At 38.0% G+C, this 23,825-nt stretch overlaps 1 protein-coding gene across 8 annotated transcripts in view; it reads right to left on the bottom strand.

The window, feature by feature from the left end:
- Positions 1 to 23,825, bottom strand: part of ZFHX4 (zinc finger homeobox 4) — a 181,766-nt gene that overhangs the window by 127,277 nt on the left and 30,664 nt on the right. The gene's annotated exons all lie outside the window — the stretch shown is intronic.

The raw sequence follows: 23,825 nt of genomic DNA, 5'->3' as shown, positions 1-23,825 counted from the left end.
CAGTAGAAAACCAACAGAGGAATCCATGGTGCGGGGCATGCAAAACAACAGCTCTCAAAGGCTCTTTGAAAAGGGAAGGTTTTTACACAGCTCTGGAAAGATAACGGGAAGGAGGCTGCATAGGTCACCTAGAGCAGGGTGGTCCAACATGCGGCCTAAGAGTTGCATGCAGCCCTCAAGACCTTTTTTAATGGCCCTCAACAACATCTGTCCTCCCACAGCCCTCACACTACCTTCCCAAAGTTGGGTAAGTGAGGTGCTGGGGTTTGGGAAGGAGCAATTATTTCTTTCGCTTTATCACTGATGTGTTTACTAGCCTGGGCTGCTTTGGGAGAAAGGATGTTATAGAAATTTAATAGTTTTTCAAAGGCATATGGATTACAATAGTTAAATCTGGAGGTTACCAAAGCATGGATAACTGTAGCTAGATTATCCTGGTCCAGCAGAATACACAGCAGATGCATAGGCACTCTGGAATACTGAGCCCACCTGTACGTCTAATGACAAAACTGGCTCCAAGAGTATCCCTAAGCTATGCACCTGCTCCTTCAAGGGGAGTACAACCGCATCTGGAGCTGGCTGTTCCTCCAAATGCCAGATCTGAGAACTGGGGAATGCAATCCATCAGAAAGGCTGAACACCTCTTCCAACAATAGCCAACCAACAGTATGTCCATCTCGCACTGCTCTGAGATTGGGATGGCATGTAACAGTATTTAAATCCCTGTGTTCTCTTAAAGTACTGCTTAAAGGTGCATTTGCTCTCACAGTATTTAAAAATGTATTTTGATACCTTTAGACTGTGGAGAACTGCACTGCAACGTTCAGAGAAGTGCAAAACTCATTGGATTGCTATGCTCTGATCTGCACATTAATCCAAGAGGTGCAGAGCAAGACATTCCATGTGGGAATTGGCAAAGACTAAATTCCTCAAGCATCCTAACTTCCCACTGTATTGTTTTGCTAATTTAAACCCACCACCAACACAATAGTTTATGAATTACATTGCTGCCCATTAGATTATTATTGTACAACTTTTATCACTAGTTGCTTACAGCACCTTACCATCATAAAAACCCGTCCAGCAATAAATAGAACAATAAAGTTAATCAATTTATTTTCTCAACAATTAACCTTATTGCAACTATTAATAAAACAATCATAATTTAAATATACATGCCTGGTAATTTCAAAAGTTGACTTAGGCTGGAATCCTATAGTCATCACCTCAAATCACAGGAAAGAAACTGGCATGTCATAAGAGAAGGGGTTTAGAAGGGCCTCCATAATAGTTTCTAGGTAACTTAATACAGTGTCCTTCAATGGCAGCATTATCTAGTTCCTCCTCCTGTCCTGAAAACAGTTTAAAGCTACAGGATCTGTGGACAGCTTTGGAAAAAGCAGAGGTCACCTGGTCTCCACTATGCTGCCTCTCCAGAGTTCTCCTGCTTCCTCCCCCATTATGAAATTGCATCACAGGTTTATACTTGTCCCCTCATTTTCATAAATGGATCAGTTAAATAATACTGCTTCTAGTCCAGGCACAGGCAAACTTGGCCCTCCAGATGTTTTGGGACTACAACTCCCATCACTCCGACCACTGGTCCTGTTAGCTAGAGATGATGGGAGCTGGAGTCCCAAAACATCTGGAGGGCCAAGTTTGCCTATGCCTGGACTAGTATATATCTTTTAGGGCTTAGTTCACCAAACTGGCTCTGTGATAGCTGACTTTGGTAGGTGTAATACACCATGGTAGCTCCAATCATTTCCCCAACTTCTTTAGACACTTTCTTATGCCACTTCTGCCAAGTACATGGATATGAGAAACAGTGGATCAATAACTGCTGAGAGTGAAACTCACTCAGATATATCTATCTGTGGAAGGAACTGCCCCACAAATAAAACTGGCACAATAGTTGTTTTGCAAGAAGTGCCTCATGCACAGTGCCATAGGCACTGTCCCAGTTTTCCTAAGTCCTTGAAAAAAATAAAATGGGGAATAAAAAAGAAACAACAGAAAAGAAGGTGGAAAATTAAAGACTGGCTAAAACGATTATTCATTTATTGTACAGTAAGCAGATGTGTGTTCAAAATTAGACAAGGTGAAAGTTCCAATGCAGTGATGAGTTGCTGCAGAAGTACTCTCCTTAGCTACTATGAGCAGATTAGAAAAGAACAAAATGGCCCTCTTAGCTTCCAAGGCCTGTGGAATGTTGAGGCCATAAAGATGGGAGAATATTGGAAAAACAAATCTCATTGTTTGGAGAGGGAACTTCCAGATTCACAAGGAACACCAACTGCTCCCCACCAAATTCCTGTCTTTGCTGCTACTGCTTTATTGAGAGCAAGGGGCGGGGCACCCCTGCCCAATCACAGATATGCTGAAATCCTGAATTTCCTTACTGTTTTCTTCTCAGTTCAGGCTTTGGCACTTTATAGCACAATGAGGAAAGCTTTCAGGATGACCGGAGGAATCTCAAATGCAGTGAGGAGCAAACAGTGATACAAGGCTCCTGTTCTGGGATGGCTAGCTAAATTCCTGAGTAGGAACACTCCCATTTGTGGCTAGCACTAATACAACATTATGTTACAAGCTATTATTACTACTACTACTGCTACTACAATATTCCTGTCTTGCAGCATGGTAAAATCATCATAGTGACCAAATCATACAACCAAAAGGGGGCAGAAACCAAACCAAACCCAAAGCACAGTGAAACCAAAAGGTATTAACAACATGCCAAAATACCAATAGAGAGTTGGCCAACTGGGACAGTGGTAGGCAGTCTGTGCTGTCCCCGTTATAACAGTGATATTTATCTTATTAAGAAGCTAGGCACAACAAAATCAGGTGCATTAGGTTGTAGCCGACTAAGCTCTACTTAGAGTGAGCCCATGCCTACTCTGAGTACAAGTGGATACAACCCAAAATAAGTAACTATATGCCAATAGGACGAGGTTTACATTGTGTAAGGTTCTTTTTCTGGAACCTGCACTGACTGTCAGGGCTCAGATCTACAATATGCAACATGAAAACGAAAACAAGAATGAGGAAGAGGAGGACAAGGCCCTTGAGCACATGAAGAGCAACTTGCTTTACCACAGATTACTGTAGCCTTCACATAAACCTCTGGCGTTGAGGGGATTAGACTACCAGTTGCCTTGAATGCCTGAATTGTTCTAACACAGCACACACAAAAAGAAGCAGCAAACCATGTTCCAGGAACAGGCAGAGAGCGGGAAGTTATTCTATGGCTTTTACAGGAGGTTACCAACCTTTAGGAAGATTTTAGCAAAACCACTATAGGACTGAATGGCAGTCAAAGATTAATCCATCTCTCTGCCCATATAGGGATGTGCTTTGCATAGCTTAGCTTCAGTCTGCGTTTAAATATAGGTCATCAAATCAAATGTAGTGATTCAGGTCAGTTGTAACTATAAGTCTTAATCATATAACAGCTGCTTGGTTGTTGATGAGAAATGAATTTGTGTTCCCACTCAACTTAAAATAAAACTTACAATAAAATAAAAAATAACCCGTACAACTGGTAGTGTTGTCACTGTCAGAATGAGGGCCCGACATGAGGTGCCCCAGAGAATTAAATGTAATTTCTGTGATGAAGATAGTAGCCTCATATCATATTAGAACCATGATTCAGAGGCTATGAAGGAACTGCGGACACTGACTGTGCCCTATCTGTAGGCAGAATATTTGAGCTACAAAAGATTAAAATCTGGCACCTTCTGTGAGCACTAAAACTCATTAAAAATTCATTTTGAAAAAGTCAATGCACAAATGAAGACCAGCTATTTAAAGCTACTGGTATACTACACAAGATGTCTAACACTAGGAGTAAGTGGAACAAAGCTAAAAGGATTTGTACTACAAAATCCATTTACAACTCAGCATGAATTTTACATTTGAGCCTGTAAAATAAGAATGATGTCCTTAAAACTCATTAATGGCCTTCAGTGTATGTATGTATGTATGTATGTATGCATTATTATTATTTTACTCATCACATGTCGCACATGATCCCAAAGGGTTAATGCATCTAGATGAGCAGAAATTCATGAGCATAATCCTAAACAAGTAAGTTGAAGTTCTATCAGGTCTATTTCATAGCATCAGGGATTACTGCTAGCATTCTAATCCTACTGAGCCTAAGGGAGGTACATTGTATTGTATTTGAAATCCCAGCCAGGAAAGAACAGAAGGTTAAATGGGTGCCTTGCTCTGTAATCAAATATCAGAGGCACTACTTATCTATTCAATGAACAACTAACGTAGAAAATCAATTAAGAAACAAATAGCTGTTTCTTTTGAATTTTTACCTAACCAAATTATCTGTTTCAACTTTTAAATGCTTGCTGAAAACTTTTCTATTCTGTCAGGCTTAAGCTAGCAATTTAAGAATGCATCTTTCTGTAACAGTAAGCAAATCATACATACATACAAACAAACAAACAAGCAAACAAACAAACACACACATATGTCTGTTTTTTTGTACTGTGGTAAAGTACTCATTTTTTTTAAAAAAATGAATAGTGGTGTATAAATATTTTCCTAAATAAAGATAAATAAAAATATTAAATATCCTAAAGCTGAAATAAAAGCATGCACTAATACAATACACACAGATACTAAAACTTGCAAAGCTAGGCTAAAAAGCATGCAAGGTACACAACTTTCATGGTGGTGTAGTAAATCTTATTCAGATTGGGCCCCCGGAATCAATGTACATAATTATGAAATCTATCGATGGGTCTACTATGGGTATGACTTTGTTAAATACAATCCATAAGTTTCTTAATTCCACTTTTAAAAAACACACCACCAAACAAACAAACAAGACTGGATTATTTAGTTACCTCAAGAATCTGACATTACTCAATTACAAAAGAATGCCTGGTTTGCTCATTAGAATTTAGATAACAGACAATGTTGGAGCTTGATTAATGGTAAATAAATTTTACGCACATGCATATACAGTGTGTGTGTGTGTAATGAATATCTTCAATTTTTTATTATTTGTGAAAAGCATTTTGTTCAGCTGCGCATCATCTTCTGTGTAGTTAGTTAAACTCCCGGGAGTCCTGAAAAAGGCAAAAGCTCCTGCTGGCCTTTGTTCCCAGCAGTGAAAAGTCCCGTTTGGTGGTCCTAAGGTTAACACCCTACCCTACCCCCTCCTTCCTATACCTGTCATTTTTAATAGACTTCACAGTTCATGCACACAGACAAACAGGCCAACCCATCCAGCTAGCATGACCTTTATACAGGAAGAAGATCACATATGGTTCATAATATTGGACCGCTAAGGGAAAATGTAGTATTTGAGGAACTAGAAAAGCATAGCAATTATACAGCAAGTACTGCATGTCAGTCATAGATGGTGCCTGTTTGATATAATGCCTATTAAGTATTCAAACACTGCTCTGGTATTTATTTATATGCTGAGTGGTATATAAATTTTTGGTAAATAAATAAAGTGAATGTTTGCCGTTGTTACCTAGAAGTTTCAAGCAAAATATCTGAACAGAACTGTGAAAACTATAGTTGCCACATCTGGTCTTACATTTTCATTCTTTCTTCCCACCTTGCTTTTAAATTGTACCTGGAAATTGATAGATGGTCCTTTCTTTGAAAAAGCATTCCCTCCTGAACGGGAGACAAGGGGTCAAACTAGACATTATGTGAGAGTTTTATGACTGGAGCTGCCAATATATTTCTTCATTTGCAAAAAAGAAAAAGAAAAGGAAAAAAACAGATTTATAGACAGTAACCTTATAAACTGACTGGAATGCAAGTCTTTCATTTTCAGCTTCTCCAAACACACCAAAATATGCACATCAGTATTTTTGCTTGCTTATTCTTGTAGTTTTATTCTCTCTCTACAATAAAAAGGACATAATGAGGGGTTTTAGGCTAAACTACATACTCCATTGAATGTGTGGATTGCACTTGCATCTTTTGGAAAAGAAAAAAAACACAGAGAGGGATCAATCCAGATTGGGACAATGGAGTGGAGTGGAGTTTACATTTCCCCCACAAAAATAGCCTCTTGAAACTGCTATTTGGCCTGGGAAATAAACCCTGTATTGAGTCTCTGTGGCTTCTCTAATATAAAATGTAAAAAATGTCACTGTGAATCATGGATTTAATAACATGTAATTTATAAACACATGTGTGTTTTCCCATACTTCATGCATTATCTAGCCAGCATTTTAATTTCTCAGTAGAAGAAATGGGCAGGCAGGCAGACACACACACACACACACACACACACACTGTTTCACAGATACATCTTTCATCTTTTAGTCAAGAACCTTGGCATTAAGGTTATTTAAAACTCTAATTCTAGATGTTAAAAGTAGGGTCTATACATTTGCACAGGCTAAATCACTGACAACTGGTGAATGAATTACATAGTTCACTCCCAACTGCAACAAAACAAACTATTCTTTATTGTACAAGGTTATTTATTTATTTATTCATTTTATTTTATTTTTTAAAAAAATTCTAAACCCCACTGCATCTAAATAAACACCAGGGAAGGATACAATAATAAAATATAATAGTAACAATGCAGCATTGCTCATACAAGCAATAAAACGGAGAGGCAATAAAACTACAGTGGCATTAAGCCAGAGGTGGGGAACTGCCAACCATGGTGTAGATCTGGCTCTCATAGGGTCCCCATCTGGCAGAAGGCTCCCCTCCTTCCTGCTAGTTTCTGGAAAGCAAGAGTTTCCATGCACCCAGAACAGAAGATAAACAATCTCACAGCAAACAAGCAGATCATTTTTGTTCCTTGTTGGATTCTACTGTCCAGCAGGAAAATAGCAGCAGGAAAAGATAATGACTTGAAAGGCCCATGGAGGAGGGAGAAGGAGGAAGAGGCTAGAGGAACAAGAGGAAAAGGCTTTTATGGGGCAAAAAAGAGTGAGTACGATGAACACTGGGCCCCTGTGTGGCATCTGATGGTGAAGTTTCTGAATAGAAGATCTATTCAGACTGTAGATCTATGAAATTTATACATAGACCTAGGATGGAGCCTACATCCATGTGTGTGAGTGTGTGTGTGTGTGTGTGTGTGTGTGTGTGTGTGAATTTCTGTGTGTTACTGCATGAAAATGTATGAAAATGGGAACTGATAATAAATAGGAAACTGAGAAAATGGTGTCAAGGAGAGAGAGAGAAGGGGTGGCAGAATAGGGAAGTCCATAGATGAGTATGAATGGAGATTTGCTTCTTGTTTGTTTGTTTAGAAATAATTGTTCCATCCATTAATTTTAAAGTGATATCAAAGTGGGATACATAAAAAGTTAAAGCTATAGCCTGGTTTGCTGCTAGCAAGAAGCCAGGGTATGGCTTACCACTGCTACATGAGAGCATTACTGGAGAGAAACTTACACCTGCCCAGGCTTTCTAGCACAGTATGGCATGAAGTTAAGTCAAGGTCTGGCATAATGTGATGTCTGAACCTGGGATTGTGGTTTGGGTTTCTACCTCCATAACGATGTTTTGTAGCCAAGGTTTGTCCTTTGAGTCATACTTTTAGCTTTGTCCCTGCCCAATTTGGCTTTGATCACACCCAGTTATGGCTTTTGCTATTTACCCCTACCCTCTACATCCCTCCACTTTCTGTCCGTCAATGTTGAAGCTGAAAGGTGCTTGGAGCAAAAGTCCATCTTCTTTTAATTTGTAAATTGCCATAAGCATTGATGGTAAAATACAAACAACAACAACATTCATCACATAAATCATATCTTAACTTTCATATTCAGAGGACCAGAGAAGGAAGAAGTAGGGGAGTTGCTACAGAAATTCTTTAAGGATTCCAAAATATAAAAAAATGGAAATACTTTAAATGACAAAAAATACCAAAATCCACAGCGATATCTGTATTAGGACCAACAACAATTTGACAAAATAGTGGCAAGCTTTTGAGTTCTCAACAACTCTTCATCTTGTGAGCTTTTTCCCCCGGACTAACAACGCTACCTTTGTTTTTTAAATGACAAAGAATTTAATTTGTTATAAAGAAACAATATGAAAGAAATCCCACTCCTTGTCCGCAATAATACAGCACAAATACAGAACTCTGTATTCAGAACTGGATCAATGCCAAGGATGGACCTACTCCAATTAAAGAATTAGAATTAAGACCTCTGTCTGGTATCTTAGCAGAGATTTAAATGGGTGCTTTGCTGCAATGGAAATGAGAGACATCTAACACTCCGATGGAACATGAGGCAGTTGTATTTTAGCCTTGAAAAGTCCCAAGACGTCAGGCTTCAAAACCATAATGTTCAGAGAACGGAAAAGCTATTATAAGAAAAATGCTGGCAATTTCTGAAATGTATTAGTCATAACTTTTCTCTGCCTTGGCATTAACAGAGCTCAGCTTTGTATGTGCAGGATATGAAAAATAATATCTGTGCAGTTAAAAGAATTACCTGAAAACATTTCTGAAATACTTTCCTTGCTATAATTAGTAGGTTGAGAATATAGGATTGTTTCTTTAGGGCCTGGTGGCAAAATTGACTTGTGATTTTACCATCTCCTTATGATGAAGCTATCTTAAGAGCACAACCCTGAAGCAATGGGAACACAGGAAACTGTCTTATATCAGACCATTGATCCATATAGCTCAGCACAGTTTACTCTGGCAGTGACTCTCAAGGGTTTCAGACTGAATTCTTCCCCAGCTGAATGTGGAGATTCCAGGGACTGAACATGAGACCTTTTGTATGCAACGCCCCTCTTCATTAAATACAGCCCTTCTTGTAGTTTCAACACATAACCGTGCATATTTAGAAATTACTCAACAACATTTGAAAACAAGTGCACACAAAATGACGGAAGACAGCTGACTATTCTTACAAAGTTAGTGAAGAGAACTATAATGCTTCATCATAAATGGATCAATCCATGCAGACATGAAGCACATGAGTGTTTCAACTATGTCACAGGAAAACAAATAAACAGAAATAGGTGGAGGAAGAGGAGTTGCCATGTTATTAGTGTGGTGCAACTACCACTAAAAAATTATTTCAGTAGAATGGGTATCCGCGATTCAGTAGTAATCCAGAAAACATTGGTTTGGGGGGATTTTTCATGTTAGTAAATCCTGGAAGGCAAGGAAGGTGTCCTGGCAGTGGAATTTTCTGTGTGGTGTTCCCAAATTGTGTAGCTCACATTCCTGATGTAGCATTGATCCTAACCTGCTGAAGCACTGTTTGGTAGCTGTCATGATGCAACAAAAAAGTGATAATTGGGCCAAACAAATGGCTAGATGAGATGAAACAATTGATGACTATGTAGTATATAGCAAAAGCTTCTGAAAGGAGGAAACCCACATCTGCAGACAAATGTGGATTGAGGGCAGTGGGTGGGGCTTGATTATTACAACAAAAATAGTGTGCAAATGCAGAAGTCACCACAACATGCTACATGCTGTAGAAGAGAGGGGAACATTCTCTCTCTCTCTCTCTCTCTCTCTGCCCTCATAAGCACACACACATCTAACTCAAGTTCCTTTGTCCCACTACAGAACTAGCTAGCATCTTCAAAAGTTTAAAGGTTATCAGTCAGAATTCCAAATCAAACAAAATAAATCATTGGACTAGCAAAGAAATGTTTGATTTTTGTTAACCACAGTATGTTTTCTGTTTGCAGTTTTCTATCCGCACTATGAACTTTCTGCATAATAAAAGGCGGCGGGGGGAGGGCTTTCTAAACAAATCTTGTAAAACTGTGCCGTTTTGAATCACGTGAAAAAAATTGTTGTTAAGACATTGAGGGATGTGTGCTCTGAGGACCATTGCAGGAGATTTAAGGAAGTTTATTCTGGGATAATGGTATGGTCTTGCTTTCCAAATTACCAAAAGCTCAAAAAAAAAGTATCCCCTGGTTTTCTGTCATTTTGACCCTTTTTGATAATCAACTTTTAACCAATAGCATCAGAAATAAGGGGATTGCCTTGGGTGAACCATAGAACACAAAACACTATCTCTGGACAGTGGAACAACTCAATTTGAACTCTGAAGCTAAAATATATTTGAAGTAAGAAATAATGACTGAAGAACATATGAACACCTCTAAAAATACCCTTTCATCAAAGAGGTACATAATTTCTCTAATGAAAAAAGGACACCCAAATTACAGCTTTCCACCTTGTGGACACTTGTACATCCTTTCTTCCAGGAGGTCTCTTTAATGTTTTGCCTCCTAAGTATCCCACAGAGTGCACCAGAAATCAGCGGAAATACTAAAAATAAACTAAAAGCCAACCTCTGCAATTACAACCTGCATTCTGAAACGTCATCCAATTAATAGAACATTCTAGAATTTTGAAAACCCTTTGAAACTCCCAAGAAATAATAGTAGTTAAGCCACAAGAATTCTGTATACTGGCTAATGATCACAGACAAGCGACACCGCTTTAATGAGAAATGCCCTGGACCACATCACTGACTGGCATATACTCACGGTTATTAAGCAAAAGGATGCATTTCTTTCACTCACGCATCAAAAGAACACCATGTAAGTCTTCCCCTTTGACATTACTGTTGTGTAGCGATCAGTGTGTTGGACTAAGGCCAGAGAAACCTGGGTTCAAATCCCCAACTTGGTCACCAAACTCACCGAATGAGCTTGGGCCAGTCACTATCTATCAGCTTTTTGGGAGGCGGGAATGATTTTTATTTGATTTTACAAATTCATTCACACAAAATCACAAATAATAAAAATTAAAGAGGATTCTTCCGAATCTCTAGACTTCCCTCCTCCCCTCCGTGGGTTCTTTAGTTAACCTTTTCAGCTGCATACTGTACTATAAATCCTCCTAATTTTTCAGTCCTACATTGTATCCAAAGTCTATGTAACATTAAAAGAGTTATTTAAGACTGTCAGCCTAACCTATATCATATATTGTTGGGAGAATAAAGAGACAGGATGGGGATAATTTTTCTTTTCTGTCTTAAGCTACACAGAATAAAGCTCTGATGGTAATAATAATAGTAGTAGCTACTTGGGCATTAAAAGAGGTAAAATGCCAAGAATGATGAAGGGTTTTTAGTATTCAAAAATGGCTCACAGTTAAGACCACACCGGGTTCTCAAACATGGCACACCCCTCCTATGGTGCGCCCAAAATGTCTCTGCTTAAAAATTCAAAATACCCAAGAAGAATGGCAGATCAAGTTGATGGATTATGCCAAAATGTCTGGAAGAATCAGAAATCAGGAAGACCAAAATTTTAATAAGGAACTTTATAACTTATCTTAAAAACCATTGTAAACAGTTAAAATCATTAGTAGGATTGCAATATCACTTGTAGTTTAATGGTGAATTTTGGATACAATGGAGAGATAAAAGGTTTGGATTATTATAAAAGATGCAGGAGGAAATGATTAACAATAAGGGGAGGAGGGAAGTCCGGGAGATTCCTTGGAATCTTGTTTTTATCTTGTATGTTGGAAATGTGACTGTAAAGTTTTAATCTGAAAAAACAAATAAATAATTTTTTAAAAAATAAATAAATGCAGGAGAGACTATTTGCTACCCCCATACTGAACCTGTTTGCACTATGTCAGCCTTCTCCTACATTGAACACGTCCCGTAAACATGACCACATTTCATTAGATGCTTGGACTAGGTATCTTGCACTGCCTTCTGTTCTGAATATAGGAGAGGTGCAAAGTGCAATGGTGGCTGACAAAGGTGCGTTTTTCTCCTCCCCTCTTTTATTTTTGCTAATGGGGGGGGCATCCTAATATCCTAACTTCTGAGGTTACCAATAGTGTACTACTCCATTATGTAGTAATGGTGAACTAGTCACAAGTTTGAGAAAACAAGTAGCGGTCATTACACTGGACAGTGTCAGGAATGTATGAAGATTAAATAAAAATGTATGGACTTCTCACATCAACATCAAGATTCCTTGCATGTCACAATGCATATAACCATTTTCCTTGAGAAAATTCTGGTATCTTTAGTCTATAAATATTTCAGTGTTAACCTAAGAATCTAAAAATTAATCTGGCAGTTAGTTTAGGCATTTAAAAAAAATCTGATAATGTCCTTCAGAAAAAGCTATTAAGAAATTGTGAACTTGTGGGATGAAAACTGAACTGGTGACATGATACAAAGAGTTACAAAACAAATTAGGAATTAATGGTCCATGTACAACATGGAAAAAAAATCAGAATGGGTTGCCCAAATGTTCCATAGTAAGAGAAGTCTTGCTTAATGTATTTATTAATGATCTGAAAAGGCAATGGCCAATGAGGTGTCAAAGATTGTAGATGACATAAAATAAGTTAGGTTAGTTGTAACTACAAAAGGAGCTTTATAGAGCCACAAGAAAACTAAATAAACGAGCAATATGGTGGAAGGTAAAAATTTAAAAAGGATGTTCTTTATGAAATAGCCCCTGAAGAATGTCTGTGCATTATTTTAGGTGGAAAAGGGAAGCTCTTTTCTCCACATGTAACAACAATATGTATATTAAAGCAAATGGTTTTTTTGCCTCCCGTTTTGCAGCAATCCTAGTATTAGACAAAGGATACCGGAGTCAAGTTGACCAGTTTTCCCATACAAAAGCACACAGATACAGATAGGTAGCCGTGTTGGTCTGCCATAGTCAAAATAAAAAAATTCCTTCCAGTAGCACCTTAAAGACCAACTAAGTTAGTTCTTGGTATGAGCTTTCGTGTGCATGCACACTTCTTCAGATACAGTATATCTGAAGAAGTGTGCATGCACACGAAAGCTCATACCAAGAACTAACTTAGTTGGTCTTTAAGGTGCTACTAAAAGCACACAGAAACATCGTTTACCTTCCCTCTGCAGCAGTACCTATTTATCTACTTGTACTGGTGTGCCTTTGAACTGGCAGAAGCTGGGACAGAGGAACAGGCGCTCACCCCATTGCACAGATTCGAACTGCCAACCTTCCGATCATCAAGCCCAAGAGGTACAGTGGTTTAGTGCCACCCACTCCCTTGCCCATGCAAAGATGTTATGTGAATAGGACAAGAAAGGGAACTTTATAAAAAAAATAAGCAACATAAATATAAAAAGTCTCAGACACCCTTACATTTCTAAACCTAGAATTGACAAGAAGCAACTGTCTCCCCACACATTTGTATGCAATTTTTTTCACTCATGACATTAAAAGAAAAGAAAAAAGTAGACCACCATGTCACAGATGAGAGGATTGACTGTGTTTTGAAAATTGGCACTTATACCATACACACAGGCGCGCGTGCACACACACACACAGACTGCAGCTTTTCTCTTGCTTTCGTTTCTAAAGCTCAGTTGAAACTGAAGCTGAAAGAGGGTGTTATCATTCTATATGCGTACTATGAAAGCACAGAATTCTAGAGGTGAAGGGAATCCCTTACTGTAAAATTACAACTGAACCATTCCTATAATGTTTAGTTAATTCAGCTTTGGGTAATTTGTCCACTACTGTGTGCCACATTAGAAATATACCATCAGTTGTGCAAAGCAGGAATTATTAATATTTTTATACAATATGATATTGTTTCATGAAATATATGTAAAAATACAATAATTCTTAGTTTAATTTTTTAGGGGAAATCAACAAAATCTAAGAAAATATTCCCCTTTGCATACCTCTTAAAGTGCGCTTGCAAACACTGAATACTGTATTTCAGCTTAGGCCTGGTGAGTAATACATAGTATGGAAGATTTTCCTGTATTTTCTTTATAGTGCCTCTACAGCAGTGCTGACTACTGAAGTTTTACCATGGGACAGCCAGCATTCACTGTCAACAACAATGAGCTCATTCTTCAGTCATTTTTTTTATTAAATCTGATGAAATCTTTTATCTCTTTCAGGTATACTCTGATCCTTTACCTCTTCCTATAGTTGAACAGGAACTTTTTAGTCTTAAATTCATTTTTTTTTAAAAAACGGAGGGATCATTATTAACATTAATATCAGTTGCAGTAGTTTAGACAAAATGGTTTGAGGATATGGCCTTACTATGTCTACTAGGTATACCACAGCTCTTAACTTTTAATGTAGAAAAGGTATTTCACTCAGCTGGTTCTGACATTTAAATCAAGGAGAAATGTTGGAATATGTTAGGTATAGTATCCATTTAGGGAAGCTGTTCACCCTTTGGTGAGTCTGGATACATTTGAGAAGGCAGGGACTAGCGCCTGGGATTAAGAGGGCAACTACGTAACTGGTCAACCTTTCAAGAGCAAGCAAAGTTCTTTCAGTATGAAGCAATACACTGAAGCTGGGTCAAACAGTAGAAGCTATAAATAGTTTAGTTTTCTCACATAACACAAGAGAAAATTGATTAGAGGGAGGAACAATACACTTAATTTAAACTGTTTCTTCAATTTGGTTTTTGCTGTTATGATTTGCTCTTGTGGATTTGCTTGACTTTATATCCATTTCCATTTATTTCAACATCCTCTGCTTTTAAAAACTAAAGTTTATAGTAATACCTTTGCTCCCACAAACACTTTCAGTTTCCTCTGGGACCATGTTAGATGAAGACTATATCTGAAGACTATGTGGCACATGAGGGTTAACTCCATTTCTCTGGAGACCAAGAGGGTCATTTCCATGACATGCTTGTTTTTGGTACTCCACTAGGAGAAGTTCTGTGAACTTTACTGTTAATATAAACGTGCCCCTGTATTTGGGAAGGGGAGGTCAAACAAACACTATTTCACTATGTGATGTGCCATTCCCAAGAGACAGAAGAAGGAAAAGGAAAACGAAAAGTAACTTACAACCTCCAGTTCTGACATTAAGAAAGAAGGCTGCTTATGTATTTGCAGTACATTCGTTGATTAAGAATAACGTTCACAATAACTGTGTCATTAACAGTTGATCCAGCTAAGCATCACTGTCTGCAATATATGCATAATTCAGTGGAAGTTTACACAAAGCAAGCAAACTTGGGAATGCTATTCCTTTTTATTACAAAGAGGCATCCCCCTGGCCGAAATATATAATCTACAAACTGAACACATAATGAGGAACTTTAAGGTTTCGGACCAAATCCACATTTTCATTTAGCCCATGCAGCTTCACCATGGTTCTAATAATTTGATCACATCTTGCTCTGACCTTTGTCGACTGGGAAAGGCTTTTTCTCCTCTGGAAAAGTTATCTTGTTAGAGATTCTCATAAAAATAGGACTATGTAGCTATATGTACATACAATTCAGAAAATGTAGAAATCTGTGTATGATATTTATAGTGAATGTAATACTGCATATCTACTGATCTATGTAGATACCTTATACAGTCAGGATAGCATTCCTGCACACCACTTAGCCTTAAAATTTGACATGAAAAAGTGTCATAATTTTTACTCAATAGTCCTCTCACATATCAGAAAAGGTATTCCATTTACTCCCATAGAGGGCAAGGATTCCCAGATAAAGCACCTCCCTGGGAAACACAAGAAACATTGTAGGGCACCACGAGATAACAGCTAAAAGGGGCAACAGCCTCCTTATTTTGTAGTTCTGGCAGACAGTCCAAAAGGCAAGCCATTAAAATAGAGAGATGGAAATCAGTGGATACTGTGGCTTAGTGCATTAGTGGCTGTGTGAGGAACATAGAGTGCAAGGGAGAACTAAGCTAAAATATTTTAGGGCAGGGGTGATACCCACAGAAAACATTAATTAGTAGTCACATGCAATTAAAAAGCACCTATTATGCCTCAAAAGAGTTTGACAATGTGGACCAGGCCAGTTGACAACTGACATGCTCTGCACTTTCACCTCTGAATGTCTGCATCAGGCCAGCTGACAGTCAGCCCAATCCACATTTCCAAAGGCATCCCTCATCGGGTGGTAGGCTGCCCAGTACCTTATGAGAGCTGTGAAGATGCAGATTGGGCTGGCTGGCTTTCAACCCAGCCTATGATTTCACTTCTGAGCATGCCTGAACCATGCTTTTAAAGTTGTCCCCCATCAGGTGGGAGGCTTCCCCTTGCTGGGCAGCCTCCTACACGATAAGGGAGAGCACGATAAGGGAAGCTGCTGATTGGCTGGGTGTGAGACATCTGATTCATGTCTTTGAAAGTGAAAGCAGATTCAGTTGGCTGTTTGCCATCCCAGTCCACACCTTTAAAGTTCAGGGGATGAGATGCAACACATTGAAGAGCTGGATCCAACTTCCAAAGCATAGGTTCTTACCTAGCTTTTAGAGCCTAGCTCTAAATGTGATATCAAATACATTTTTTCATTTGCAGAAAAACCTGTATTTTGATCCAATTTTATAGATCATATTTTGAGGGGAAACTGCAGATTTATTTTTAAGGTACTGAAAATAAATATTTTTAAATTGATTGTCATAGTACGGTATATATCCTCAACATGACAGAAAGTCCTGACTAAAATATATATGATGTTTAAACAGAATTATAATGTGTGGGTTATTTACAAGTTGTTATTCCCACTAAACTAGAAGCAAAAAGGAACCCTTTAAAATTATTACCCCACCATTTGTTCATTAGCACACACATGCATTTATGTAGACATGAAGTATATTTATATTTTAATAGGCTGATACAAAAATGGTTTCTTAACACTTTCCTTATCATTATACATGTTAATATAATAGCATAATTCAAATTACTTGACACACATAAACAGCCATGGGAATTTAATTTTAGATATTTCAACCCTGAAATGACCACAAATGTTAAACCACTATTAAAAAATGAAATATTTTTCAGTGACAACTATGTTTAAGAGCAAGAAAATAATAACTTTTATTTATCTCTCCAAACAGCTTTCTTTATCTAAACAAATGACTATAGTAAGATTAAGGAAACCATGTTTTGACTCTCGAATGTACCGAAACATTCCAATTTCTTTTTGCACAATGACTTTTATGCAAATAAGCACAGCACAATCTCACAACCTCTTTTACTATCATATTGGGACAATGACAGTTCAATAATTGGAATGGCACATATCTGGGATATTTGATTTTAAATTGGAAACTTAGGAGAAGACTATTGAAATTTAAATTATGGAACTCTGTTAATTCTACACTGATCAAAGTATCATCATTGCATGCTAAACAAAATATAGCAAACAAATGTAGCTTGTGTTGTAGATGGATTTCTCTCTCCCCCTTCCTTTGTTATTTCATACCTACTCTCCCAAATACAATTTTTAATTTTTAACACTGATGCTTTCATCCATAACAAGAATAATGAGGAAAACACTAGCAATGTTCATTGGGGAAATAGTACTCTTGAAGTTACCTAAATCCCAGTTGTCTCATTCATAAACAAGGAGACACAAGCAATTCATTCAATATCTCTGGCTGATTTAAAATCCGAATATGCAAACAGCATTAGAGAATCCAGACAGACTATTCTGCTTCACTGATGACAGATGCAGAGCAAGACCAGTATAATTAAGCTTTCTACTTTGGACCAGACTTGAGGTGGGAGATACTTCCCTTCCAAAAGCAGAAGAGAGTGCTAGCCGCCCAGCTGAAGAGCAGGTGCTATATGGTATTTACATTTCCTGCTGAGGATGCTCGCCAGCAGGCCCAACCAGCTGACCGTGAAAATTCTTGGCCCTAAGTGACCCAAGGACAGGCTATAAATCTATCCTATAAAATATAGTCAATGCTCCATTTGTTCTTCAAGCCTTTCTGAATGCAATCTTATATATTCGTAATAATTTAGTTTCACTGGGCTATTTTAAAGGCTGGTAGCAGTCATTTGTTGACAAAATAAAGGACCATAGTGAACTTTTTCTTTAAATAAACACATCAGAGTCAGCAACACCTGGGGGAATCTTGCTTTAGAATTCTTACGCAAAAAGCTATTCTGCATTTAACTAAAAAAGTGAACCAAATATATAAAATCAGATTCTAAAATGGTGGCAAGGAAGTACCAAATTAATGTCACTGAAAAGGGATCCAGTTATAAAAAGATGGACTCCGCCAAGCACTGCTGTTATGCTAATAGTGTTCATTGCAATGGGTGTCCCCCTCCCCCAGATCTCTGCATAAGTCTCAATGGAGAGAGTTTATCTGCAGTACATGGCATATAGACAGCTAGTTCTCTAGTTTAAAGGTAGCATAGGAAATGAATTTAGCACACCCTAAACTACCACTTTACATATAAGTTGTACTTGATACAATGGTCACAAAAGCAGTTTCAAGGATCTTCCTTCAGATATATGTTGTTATTTTGGTCTGTTGCCTGCTGTATTTGTGGTACTGTGTACTACATACACATGTTTTAAAACATACTCAGTGAACACCTTAAGTCACTGCAATTATTTTTGATGAACAGATTGCATATTCTTCTACACCATAGCAAAATTTGTGCAGTAAGTTTGAGAATATGAGAATGTTAAGTTTCCCTACACATTATCCAATAGAGGCATTGACTGAGATGAGCAGGTGAAGAGGAGGAATTTTTCATTGATTCCCCCTTCCTGTTTCAGCCACTATGTCTTCCCTCCAAATCTGTTCCAGAACAGCACTGACAGTAGCAGAGGCAGTGGCGTAGCGTGGGGGGTGCAGGGGGGGCCGGGCGCACCGGGCGCAACATCTGGGGGTTAGGGTTAGGGGGCACACATCCATGGGTTAGGGGGCGCAAATCCACGGGTTAGGGGGCGCAAATTACTTGCCTTGCCCCGGGTGCTGACAACCCACGCTACGCCACTGAGCAGAGGGGTTACATGAGGAAGTGGGAATCGGAGAAAATCACACACTCACCCTTTCTCATAGTGGATACATCTGCTGCATCATGTTATTTAATAAGAAATCAACTGCATTGGATTTCACCCTATATTTCCAAAGGGCATATAGGAACCAAATTCTCTGAACTGAAGAACTATACTACATTCTGTAACAAAACCACATTATACTCACAAGTCAAAAAGACAAATACAGTTTTGTATTGGCACAATGGTGTTTATGGCTAAAGTTGGGGGACTCAACTCACCCTATTTTCCCCATCACAAAGTCCCCGCCTTATGGTTTCCCTAAATATTCACTATTTACAAACAAACAAACAAAATGCTTCTGAAAAATTATTAAAAAGCTATATATGACATTTGGCTGAAATTTGAAGTTATCCACAGGGAATATGTGGACAGAATTCATTCCTGCTTTTGTGCAAGTGGATAATGCCACATGGAAGTCACACAGCTTCGCAGTACAAATAAGGTTTTTCACAACTATTTGCATTTTTGTACTATGTGGTCGAGTAAGTGCAGCAGCTCCTTACATTTGAACTGCCAGGAACTACATTTAGCTTACAAACCACAGTTTAGTCACCTCAGCTAAAAACAGAAAGTGCATACTTACACATACATAAGGAACAGTCTTGATTATTGTTTTAAATGCTGGTGTTCCAATCGTATGCAAATGGGAAGCACACATTTTCCAAATACAATCCTGACTGAAATTCTTTTTAAGGATTCAGAGTAAAACAGTCTGCTTAGCCATGAATATAGCTTTGTTTGAGCAATAGACATAAATATATTCTGTTGTGGAATCCATATGGAAAGATCATCAACACTTTTTGCTTTGGGTCTTCTGCCAAAATACCATATCCCACATGTTTTCTACTATAAAACATAAAAGAAAAGGTGTTGCTCTGGTCAAATAAAAAATAATGTTTACTAGCGTACATCTAATGTTAAAGCTGCCCAAATCCTGCCAAAGACATTAAAACACCATCTGTAAAACAGATTTTCATTAAATTGATCAGTTTAAAACTAAGCAGTTAGGCAGATGATGCTTTTGAGCTAACCTTTAACCTTCTTAAACTGGAAATAGGTCATGCAACTTTCCTGTTGTTTGAGAATGGGAGGTGAAGTGATCTATTCAAATTGAGCTGACAATCATAACGTGAATAGTGTATGAATCAATAGTTTGTCAATAAAGCAAAAAGCAAAATATATTTTATACATTTAACCTCACCTAACTGCTGCTGTCAGGTGTCCTTAACATTTTAAATGACTATGTAAGAGGAAAGAGGAAATAAATGCTCAATAAAACTTATACTTGCCATTAAACCACAAATAACTGAAGCAGTCCAACTTTATTATTTGTTCTCATAATTGCAAAATAATTTTGCTAGCACCCAAATATGTATATCACCCTAAACCTCAATGTATTAAGTTGAAGTAAGCCTCACTGATTGCAATGCAAACCTACTTCCAATTAAGTGTTCCTAGGATTGTAAGTTAATTGTTCTCATAAAGCAGCATTGCTTTGTCACATTAGGCAACTAATTACACAAATTGCTTCATGAATTCAGTGGGCAGGGGCTGTGGTTTTAATACATTAGTAGCTTTCACATCTTACAAGAGGGCTTATACACAAACAACCAATTTTAGTACTGCTGTTGTGATGCATGCAACATCTTTTTCCAAAGCACTGAAGTTATTAACATTGCAGCTGTTGCAAGGAGTCCAGACATTTTGCCTCAAGAAGGCATTTATGTTGCATTTTCCTCTTATTAAAAGTCACAGTGGATGATATCCAACCAAGACATATTCAGAATAAACCCATTAAAATCAATGTACTTCAGTACATTGATTTCAATGGGTCTACTCAGAGTATGACTAACAGTGATATCATCCAATATTTTGTGAATGAAAAAAATGGGATTCCCCCACCCAAAGCTTTTCTGCTGTGGTCATTAATGCTTTCTGGACTACAGCATCATGGGTACTGGCTAGATTTCAACCCAGGGATACTTCATGTGCATTCAAAACATTCTGAGGAAGCCAAAAAGTACACGGCCACCTGGCTATTTCTCCTTGCCTCCATTTTTCTCTTTGTTCACCGAACTGGCCCAGTTAGTTGAAGAGAAGACTGGAGCCTACTTTTTACAGCAGGCAGAAAAGGAGAGTGAATGGAGGCATGAATGAAGAAATGGGACGAGAAACACAAAACACAGCATGCTCTCCCACTGACATGGAATATTTAACAGAATTAGCAAAGCTTTGTAATTGCAATTTGGCAACTCTAGAAATGACTGACATTTCCTAAGCTAGGCCTGTGATTTGGTAAATTTGTCATTTAGTTTTATTGAACCTTAGAGGGTGAACACTTCCCTCCTCCTTACCAGTTAAGTGTAAGCCAAGCTCCTTTCAACAAAGGAGAATAGCCTCTTCCTCCTAACCTACTCTAGGCATTGCTCTCACACCCTTTAATGGACTATTCTCCAAGTGTGGATCCCTATGTAGCCAAAACAGCACCATCCATGGACAAGAGGGAAGTATTTGCAGTCTTGGGGAAATCACAAGATTTGCAAAAGTAAAAAATAACTTTGAGGGGTGAAACCCCCAACTGGCGGGGGGGGCAGGGACTGCCGATCCCAATGTAGGCTGACCATGTTCAGTTGGCACAGAATGCTGGCTGACATTTGGAGATAAAACAGAAAATGGGGAGGAAGGAAAGGAGATAAAACAGTGAAATGGGGCATTACTAGCGGACTGGAACTCTCAACAAGTACAAATCAGACTGCAACTTTTTGTTGCAGGCCCAGCGTGTTCTATTTTCTCTGTCTTCTCCAGAGTGCTGGTATTGTAATTAAATATCTTGAGAGGGTAGCATAGCAGGAAGATAACCATATTTTGGGATTCTATAAAGCTACAAAATGTTCTACTTAGAATTGCTGCAATAGTGTGTGCTTTGCATAGATCACTGTCTTTTCCTGGGCTTCTAAACAGGATAAAGTAAATGGAAACACTTTACTCAACTATTTAAATACTAGCTGTGCTGTTGATATACAAATGATAGATACATACAAAGGTAGGGGGGGTCTACACTTTACAGAGGGAGAAAAATATTTGCATGGAAAATAAGCTGAGCCCCTGCCCCCAGCCTGTACTGTACACTACTGCTTTACACAATTCTGCCTGCCCCCCAACCTAGCTCCAATACTAAAAGTGAGATAAGCTGGAGGAAAACAGCTTAAAGCAACAGCGGACAGAACATCTTACACCAGGTGTTTGTTTTGGAGATTTATAAAGGCCTGTAAGGTCTATAAAGCTCTGCTTTGGTGGGTAAGTGTCTAGAATGTTTTGATCAATTCATGTTCCGTATAGTGTTGTTGTTTTTCTGTGCAAAAATTCAAATTTAGACTTTTATTCCACCTTAAAGTGGTAGTAGATAACACTTTTAGCAATCTGCCAGCAAGGAGATGAATTTAATCGTGGATGAATCAGGTCAAGCATGTGAAGGTCAGCTTAGGCTAATATCCTAAGGTCTGAAAGGGAAACGCTGAAAGCCAAGTATGGTCAGAAAAGTCTCCTATAAAGTGGGGAGGGCAGCTTGTTCACAACCACCAGCACAATTTGCTCACCTTGAAAGGTTTTTCCTCAGCTTCCTCACTCGGGGTTGTTGTCAACCAACTCCTACTTACAGCAGACCCAGTGAAATCAATGAGCATGACTACTTAGGTATATTGATTTCTATAGGTCTAGTCTGATTAGCAGTTAATTGTATACAACCCTCTTTCTTTAAATACTAATTCATTCCTTTTAGGTACTAAGGAAGATATGTGAATGCATTTGAGTTTGGTTATCAGTGTCCTGTATGGACAGACTTGCATTTGGTATCCAAACACAGAAGTAGATATATACATCTACATTCTAAAGCATATATGGATTTAAATCTGTAGTATTTACTTCCCCTTCATTTGCTGTCTGCAAGATACAAATTGAGTATATTATTTTCATCTGCATGTCTGCCATTTGTTTAAACAGAGTGGTTTATACACAACCAACTATAGAACATTCATTAGCTTAATAATTATGGTATTTGCCTATAGAACTGCTGATTTACTTACTTTTTTATTTATATGTGTGCAAATTTTATAACAGCATTTTAGAGAAATCATACTTATTATTCATAATAAAGTTAAAGGCAAGCTCTCGTGTATGTATGTTACACTTACCACGTGGACTTTCTCACTATATTTAAAATACACTGACAAATTGTAACATCCTTGTGGGGAAAAACCTCAAACAAAATAGTGCTTGATATCTGAAAGCCATAAATAAATGTACAACACTTTATACATAAACCAAGCCCAACAGGACAATCCAGTAAACAAAACAAAATAAAATCCAGTAATTGGGGTTTGGAAAAAGACATGGCATGATCGGTAATAAATAATATTTGCCACTCCCACACGTAGTATAGTTTTTCCCCAGGCCAGAAAAAAGGTGTATTTGCCATTACGCTAATATTTATCTGCACCACACCCTTTCATGTTAGCAAAAAATAATTATTGACTAATCAAAAGCAAAAGTAGGCAAAGAGATAGCAAGAGTTTGCTTCTGAATATTCATAGTAATACTGTGGTACAAGTGTGTGTTTTTACTATAAAAATTGAGGTGGTACATTTTGGGTTGGGGTCATTTACACATCCTCAATGCTAGGAGCCATTTCTTTTCCTATACAAGATATGCAAGTATCACACAAAATACACAAAAGAATTCATAGTTAACAGTTAGCTAACAAAGGCTGTTATAGAATTTAGAAGAGAAACTCATTTAGCCATTTGCAACACAAGAAATATAAATTTAAGCTTAAGACGTTAGGCTGCATCCAGTGCCCATTAACTTGGGACTAAACTCCATCCAACTCAATGGGACTTGCACCTGAGTAAACATACATATAGGACTGTGCTGACAGTGATATATATATAAAGGTTCAAATAAAGGGAAAGCTAAATGAGCTATAAGGTATAACACTTTCCAGGTGCAGCGCTTCCAGCTCAGTAGTCTGATTTTTGTTGCTTTATCAATAATCCTC

Source organism: Podarcis vaucheri, assembly GCF_965113315.1.
Source record: "Podarcis vaucheri genome assembly, chromosome: 8".
Lineage (NCBI taxonomy): Eukaryota > Metazoa > Chordata > Lepidosauria > Squamata > Lacertidae > Podarcis > Podarcis vaucheri.
This window is presented reverse-complemented; position numbering and strand designations above follow the sequence as displayed.